An 8,802-nucleotide genomic window follows, 5' to 3' on the forward strand; every position below is an offset into this window, starting at 1 on the left:
GTTACTTGATAGCAAATTGCATTGACAGTTGGGGGGTGGGGTGGGGGAGCTAAGTGAGTGTGGTCTCTTTTGGAAATTGAAAGTAACTAAAATACTCAGTCTATTGCGCCAATACATTGAACTACTGTTAAGTAGAGCCTTATTGTTAGCATTTACTGTTTCTCCTTGTCTGCCAACTTATGTTCACAGTACATATATTTGGGTGGGTGTGTTTTCTCATCTTGTGTATGTGGTTTACCCTGCGTGGGTGGATTGTGCTACATATTAGAATCAAAAGGTTTACCATACACAGGTATTGGTGGATTTTGCTATGGGAAGCAGGGCAGCTCTAAAGTGGAATGGTGTTGTCTGTGAGGAATTTAGTAAGACTTCAACAAAGAGAAATCCTACAAAATTCCCTAGGAAGTCAAAGAGTGAAATGAGAGGATGCGTTTGGTGGGCAGTAAGATTTTTAAGTGTATGTGGGACTACTAGCTGAGCAGTTTTGCAGTCTGGCAACAAACAAATTTAGGACGGCACTGGTTGTAGATTTATTAAGGTTGGAGATTACAAGAAGTGATTAGTGCATCACGTATGGAATATGGAACTTATGAAGACTAAGTATTTGTTATTTCTTAACCACATAAAGTGAGCACTCTTGCCTTTCTTGCAAGGTAACATGAATTAAGATATATTAAAAGCCTAAACAGTTTGCTAGCAGAATGAGATTTTCACTCTGCAGCGGAGTGTGCGCTGATATGAAACTTCCTGGCAGATTAAAACTGTGTGCCGGACCGAGAGGTTCGCAGGAGAGCTTCTGTAAAGTTTGGAAGGTAGGAGACGAGATACTGGCAGAAGTAAAGCCGTGCAGACGGGGCGTGAGTCGTGCTTGGGTAGTTCAGATGGAGCACTTGCCCGTGAAAGGCAAAGGTCCCGAGTTCGAGTCTCGGTCCGGCACACAGTTTTAATCAGCCAGGAAGTTTCAGTTTGTTAGCAGTTGTACTTGGTGGTGTTATGTGTTAGTTCCTTTGTGCCTCCAAGTACCCATTGTAGCTTATGAGTAGCTTTCTTTGTTTTTTGTGGTGAGTCCATCTGCTGCAAGTCTAATGTTATTTGAAGTGTCTGTTACCTTGTAATTTCTGTTTTACATGTTCCTTAGGCCACAGAAACGATGGTGGTTGTCAGGGTCATGAAAGTGTTTCATTGCCTCTATTTGAGCCTTAAGTAGTAATCAGGTGTCAGGATGCAGGTACCAAATGTCAAATCCATTAGCCTGATGCTTGTTTCTCAGCTATATAGCCCACCCCCATAACTTCATGCTGTCTTTTTGTCTACCTTACTTCAGAACTACAGGAAGTAATCAAGCCAAAAAATCTTTTATGTCCTTTCATTATTCCACCGCACTATCCCTGTACTGGGGATGAAGTGGATTTTCTAACTGTTTTCTAAGCTTTTGAGCAGGTCTCTGGTTTCTGACTATTGCTTTGGATTCACCTGGTAAGTGTGAAACAATGTTCTGCCTCAGAAGCTCCACTTTTAAGATATTGGTAACTGCTAGTATCAGGCAGTAGGAGGTTGACTATACTTATTCTATAGGATATGCTCAATATTCCTTTGAGTTTTCACCTGCATTTTCATTCCCCAGTGCAATTAATGTATTTACAATTGATTTGCTTACTGTAGCAATTTCCACTTTCTTTTTAGAGGCTTTCCAATGTACTTCACTTTTTCTGCTGTGCCATGATTTCTCACCAGCTCCATCATATCCTCTGAACAATAGCTTCTGCTGTTACAATTTTATTGTTAAAGGTGAGTTGAACATGTGTTGAAGCTCATTAACAATGGAACACAAATTTATCCCAGTCACACTTGGCCCTTTCTTTGCCTCAAGGGATGTAAGGAAACCTAAATCAATATGACTGATGACTGGGGGGGGGGGGGGGGGGGGGGGATTTGAGCCATGCCTCTGCCAAATATGTCAGTGTACAAATCTCAATTGTCCATGTATTCATATCTGGTTTGGGATACCCTATTCTTGTTGTAGAAGCCCTGGAAGATACTATAATGAACTGTTACTGTTCTCTCGTACATGAAATAGCAGAGCTAGAAGTCACAGCAACAACTGTGGTGTCCACATACATCCTGGTTGCTACTTGAAAGTCACCTCTGAAATGGTATCAACAACAAAGCCAATCACTTTTTGCCTTGACACCTGTGGGATAGTAGGCACTGAATCCTCATTAGTTAACAAGGAGTAGTGAAGATGCTGTATAGTGACTGAGAAGTGCTAGCGTCCCCTACAATTTCCTGCTCCTTCCCTGCAAATCTGATACACTCACCCATAGACAAGCATGAGCGACATGAAATTGGAACAGTAACAGCATATCTGCACAATAACAATGACAATTTTTCAAAATAGTATTAAGCACCAGCAAATGTGGGTGCTGGTAAGGTCTGATGAGAAAATTACTACCGTGGCAGCCTCTGTGTGGCAGGCCCAGTCTGCAGTTGCCCAACTGTAGGTGCTCAACTCTTATAGAAGAAATCTATTATACGTTCTTTGGGTCATATTGAATGTCAAGACATACAAAACTTACAGATAAAATATTTTAAAGGATGCCTAGATTGATATTAAATTTTGACTGAGCAGAAGTAATAATTATGATCCTGTTATTTATAGTGACTTTACTGGTGTACTAAATAACCTGAAAACTTACAGGTAAAGGCACAAAAAAGGTGGATAAACCTGACTTTATATCTGTGTTTTTCATTGTTTTTGTTTCTTTTCACACGATCATTCTGTCTTATCTGGACTCGAACAACTGGGGCACTGAGAACCATATGGATCCAAAGCACAGACACCAAGTTTCAAAGAAAATAGTTGCTTGTGAAAATCAAATTTTTAGACAAACCACCGGTCTCGCAGGTGTGACTTGTTTTTTAATCAAGTCGGTGTCCTATATTTCCTTAAAAATAAAAATTGTAATTAATGTTAAACTAGAATCAGAACATACAGAACAGACGTAAATGCAGTACACTCACAATTGTGACCTATTCCAACACTTTATGGACCTCGTTATCATCATTTTCATTAAGTACGTTATGTGGCTTGACCTTGGGATAAAACTGCCAATATACCTCTGATTATGAAGTAGTTCTACTATGTACATGATGTAGACACCAGATTATGTTGCCAACCAGTTGAGCAACACTAAACAACAGCATTATGCTGAAAATGAATATCCAAGAAATTGGTGAGATAGCTTTTCATGAATGTTTATATTGAAAATGTGGGCTTTAATATATAGATAAAAGCTGGTTCACCATAAGATCGACAGATATCAGGAGCATGCACACATGTGTAATCCCAAAATTGCAATTTTTCCATTGGATTTTGTACTGCCTTTATTACGGAAAATTTATTAGAACTGGTAACTTTATCAGTTGTGTTGAGTAACAATACAGTTACACATTTTTGTCCTGACAAGTCATAAGAAATCAGTTACGTCTCAGTGTTGCCCCTGTCTTTTTTTATGCCATTCAATGTAGCCCTGCCAATTTTTCACAAATTTCTGTTAGTTTGATTCTATCCATTTATGAGGGCAATAGACAGACTAAGCATATACTGGGAGGCTGTAGGGCTCATCTGTTTCTTACTGGATTGCCACTGTAGTAGCACTTAGCTTTGCTAGTGCACAGTACTATTAGAATATGTGTATTGGGGATAATATCACTGCCTAAAGTATGGAAACATCACAGGATTTTAATTTTAGGCAGCGTGCTGTGATATGTTGTTCAAGAATACTGTTTTACTCAATGTATGTCCCGGTAAAGCACAGTGGTGCCACATTATTCCACTCAAGATTTCACAAATGTGCCCAAATGTTTATATTTACACATTTTTCATGGAGAAGTAGAAATTGTAATGTGGTATCAGTATCTTTGCTTTTTTGGCATTGGTTGACCTGTGGGTTAGTTAACTTGTTCAGTTGAACCATGGGGAGGGGGGCACTAACACCCGCACAAAAATTGGGTCTTTCCATGGGAGTTAGTTTTTCGCAGGGACATACTTCCCACAAATGATAAGTGAACTGGAAGGAATCAGTTTTGAGAATGATAATTGATGGGGTGCGCATGTTCACAACTTTATACAGTTGTTGTTTGGAACTCCATTTACAATCAAAATGTTGTTTGCAGTTAGCAACCACTTACAGTTATGCAGCTTTATTTTGGATACTTTCTTTCCATAATGTCATGTAGAATAAAATTTTGGAGCCACTCCATTCAGACAGGATAAATGTGGTATCTGGGCAGGAGAGAAGAGTAGTACACAGTGAAACAAAAATTACATTTTTGATGATTTTTGTAGAAATTACTTCTTATGGGGCAAAATGTTTGTATTCATTTAAAAGGACAACTCTTTGCCGACATTTTGGACTAAACCAAAGATAATGTGGTACATAAGTAACAAGTGAGCTAACAATTTTAAGAATATGCTGCAAATGTTTAGCCGTGTACCACGTATAGTACTCAGTGAAACAGTTATGATTTTTTTTCATTATTAATACTGGAATAGCTTATATCACACGCAAACCATTATTAAAATGTTAAATATAATTACAAAGTGTAAGCTACAATATGTTTTGCTCAGTGAACATTAGTCTACAAAAACTGATTGGACATAGAATATACTCTTTTGGTTGCTATAGGCAAAGCTGAAGGAAGAACCATCACAATGTCTTTAAGTAATATACAGACTGTGTCTTCTGCTTCTGGCTAGTGATGAACTGCCCTCGGATTCATTAGATGAGAGATCTTTATCATGTTGTTCATCACTTCTGGCTGAAGCTCTTTTACTTTCACTTTATTTAGTTTTCCGCATGTTTGTCTCTAAGCACTTTTTTTCTCTTTTGCTTCTAACTTTACCCTTTTCTTAAAAGTTATTTTCTTCAGTATTCATCTCCTCAGGTACTCAAGTCAAGATGATGCTCCTCTGTTTTGTGTGTCTTCTGGTAAATTATGAAACACCTTCAATGAGATCTATGATTTGCTGGCGCTAAGGTTAACTGATTCACCATTTTGCACATAATCTTTCTAAGTGTTCAGAGGGCCCCCACCTCCCTTTGAACCCAATGGCTGTACTGCATTAGGCACACCATCTGAATTTAGAGGGGGTCTGAAACAACAGACATAAAGAAATGTGACTTATTGAAGATGTTGACATTAAATGGATCAATTCCATATCTTCTAAAACCTTACATTTGTTGGTGTCATTGCCTTAAGAAAACTTTCACCAGCACATTCTGCAACTGTGCGAACTGTCATAGGCCTGAATTTCTCAGCATCCGAAAGTATGCACTGTTTCACTGTGTACACTTCATGAGTGTTTAACTGCAAATTAAAGATAGTGTAAACAAGAAAATTAGTTAAGATTCATATACCACATCTAAAAATGGTTAGTATGTAGCTAACAGTGTATATATGATCACAAACTACCAAATTCTTCTTATCTGTATGTATTATGGAAAATATTGAATTATAATTACTTGTTAATTGGAATTCATAACTACCAAAAAGATACAATAACATGTAAAGAAGAATATTGCTCAACAAATTTTCCACCATTGCAGCCAAAGGTGTCTCAGATAAAGGTCAACGTATAGGGATATCCACAGGAAGGAAAAAAATATGACTAGAAGCAGCTTAAATGGGATGTTCCGCTGAGTAAAATATTTCACTAAGTACTACTCCCCCCTACGTAGAGTGTTTAGTAAACTGGTAACCATTGCAATGTAGCTTGTCACCTATGAGATTCATGGTTGACACGTGTTTTCCTGAAAGGTATAGTGGCAGCCATCCATTGAGAAGATGTGCATTTCACTGCTGTGTTTTCAAATGGTATGTACAAGAATTGAATGCAATCACTGACATATCGTTTTAAGTCCAAGTTGAGCACCAGTCTCTTGTCAAACTCCCACTTTTTGGACTTGTACCTAAAGCATAATTGTGACAATGTTATTTTAATTTCCTAAAATGGATGAAAATTCAGAAATATTGTTTCTGTAATGAGAACTCATTATTAGTACCTGATGAATAAAATTATTCATGCAATATTATAGTCTGTTGCCAGATCTATAATAATATGCAGTGCTATGGTAGTTTTCAAATTCTGTAGCTGAAAAGAATGTGATGGAAATAATTACCACTGAAAGACTGGTTTACATTGCTGCTGTCCAAGAAGCTTTTAACACACACTAAAAAAGAAAAAAAAGGTGGAAAAAAAAGAGGTGACACTGCAACACAAGTCACATGATTATGAAGCATGTCACTACATTGTTGTTGTGGTCTTCAGTCCTGAGACTGATTTGATGCAGCTCTCCATGCTACTCTATCCTGTGCCAGCTTCTTCATCTCCCAGTACTTACTGCAACCTACATCCTTCTGAATCTGCTTAGTGTATTCATCTCTCCCTCTACGATTTTTACCCTCCACACTGCCCTCCAATGCTAAATTTGTGATCCCTTGATGCGTCAGAACATGTCCTACTAACTGGTCCCTTCTTTTTGTCAAGTTGTGCCACAAACTCCTCTTGTCCCCAATTCTATTCAATACCTCCTCATTAGCTATGTGATCTACCCATCTAATCTTCAGCATTCTTCTGTAGCACCACATTTTGAAAGCTTCTATTCTCTTCTTGTCCAAACTAGTCATCGTCCATGTTTCACTTCCATACTTGGCTACACTTGATACAAATACTTTCAGAAACGACTTCCTGACACTTAAATCTATACTTGATGTTAACAAAATTTCTCTTCTTCAGAAATGCTTTCCTTGCCATTGCCAGTCTACATTTTATATCCTCTCTACTTCAACCATCATCAGTTATTTTGCTCCCCAAATAGCAAAACTCATTTACTACTTTAAGTGTCTCGTTTCCTAATCTATTTCCCTCAACATCATCCGACTTAATTCGACTACATTCCATTATCCTCATTTTGCTTTTGTTGACGTTCATCTTATATCCTCCTTTCAAGACATTGTCCATTCCATTCAACTGCTCTTCCAAGTACTTTGCTGTCTCTGACAGAATTACAATGTCATCGGCGAACCTCAAAGTTTTTATTTCTTCTCCATGGATTTTAATACCTACTCTGAAATGTTCTTTTGTTTCCTTTACTGCTTGCTCAATATACAGATTGAATAACATGGGGGAGAGGCTACAAACCTGTCTCATTCCCTTCCCAACCACTGCTTCCCTTTCATGTCCCTCGACTCTTATAACTGCCACCTGGTTTCTGTACAAATTGTAAATAGCCTTTCGCTCCCTGTATTTTACCCCTGCCACCTTCAGAATTTGAAAGAGAGTATTCCAGTCAACATTGTCAAAAGCTTTCTCTAAGTCTACAAATGCTAGAAACGTAGGTTTGCCTTTCCTTAATCTTTCTTCTAAGATAAGTTGTAAGGTCAGTATTGCCTCACGTGTTCCAACATTTCTATGGAATCCAAACTGATCTTCCCCGAGGTCGGCTTCTACCAGTTTTTCCATTTGTCTCTAAAGAATTTGCGTTAGTATTAAACTGATAGTTCGGTAATTTTCACATCTGTCACCACCTGTTTTCTTTGGGATTGGAATTATTATATTCTTCTTGAAGTCTGAAGGAATTTCGCCTGTCTCATACATCTTGCTCACCAGATGGTAGAGTTTTGTCAGGACTGGCAAAGTTAATAATAATAAAATACATTTAATACTAATAACAATTGATCTTTATAAGATGATACAGATTATTAATACTGGCAGGGAATTGATAATTTGACACCATGTTCTTTTGTCAGAAAGTGTTGCCACCACATTATAATGGGTGCCTACTAAACAGCTATGACTATAATATCAGTGATTCACTGTCGGAATCAGCCAACTCATACAAATACCTGGGTGTAACACTTTGTGGGGATATGAAATAAAATGATCACATAAGTTCAGTTGTGGGTAAAACAGGTGGTAGACTTCAGTTTATTGGTAGAATACTGGGGAAGTGCACTCAGTCTACTAAAGAAATGAAATGAAATGTCGTGTGGCTAGGGCCTCCCGTCGGATATACCGTTTGGCTGGTGCAGGTCTTTCAAGTTGACGCCACCTCGGCGACCTGCGCGTCGATGGGGATGAAATGATGATGATTAGGACGACACAACACCCAGTCCCTGAGCGGAGAAAATCTCCGACCCAGCCGGGAATAGAACCTGGGACCTTAGGATTGACATTCCGTCACGCTGACCACTCAGCTACCGGGGCCAGACTACTAAAGAGATTGCTTACAAATAACTCGTGTGACCCATCCTAGAATAATGCTCAAGTGTATGGGACCCATACCAGATAGGACTAACAGGGGTTATTGAACGTATACAGGCAAGGGCAGCACGAATATCCCCAGGTTTGTTCAATCTGTGGGAGAGAGTCTCAGAGATACTGAAGAAACTAAAATGGCAGACTCTTGAAGACAGACATAAACTATCTTGAAAAAGTCTATTAACGAAGTTTCAAGAACCTGCTTTAAATGATTACTTTTTGGGCTTTGGTACTACCCCCCACGTATCGCTCACACAGGGATTGTGAGGATAAGATTAAAATGATTACTGCACGCACAGAGGCATTCAATCAATCATTCTTTCCGCATTCCTTATGTGAATTGAACTGAACAGGAAGAAACCCTAATAACTGGTACAATGAGAGGTACCCTCTGCCATGCACCTCAAGGTGGTTTGTGGAATGTAGATGTACAGTGTACATAACAGAGAGAATATAGTTTATACTGCTGCCAGGCTGGT

This window comes from Schistocerca cancellata, chromosome 6, assembly GCF_023864275.1.
Source record: "Schistocerca cancellata isolate TAMUIC-IGC-003103 chromosome 6, iqSchCanc2.1, whole genome shotgun sequence".
NCBI lineage: Eukaryota > Metazoa > Arthropoda > Insecta > Orthoptera > Acrididae > Schistocerca > Schistocerca cancellata.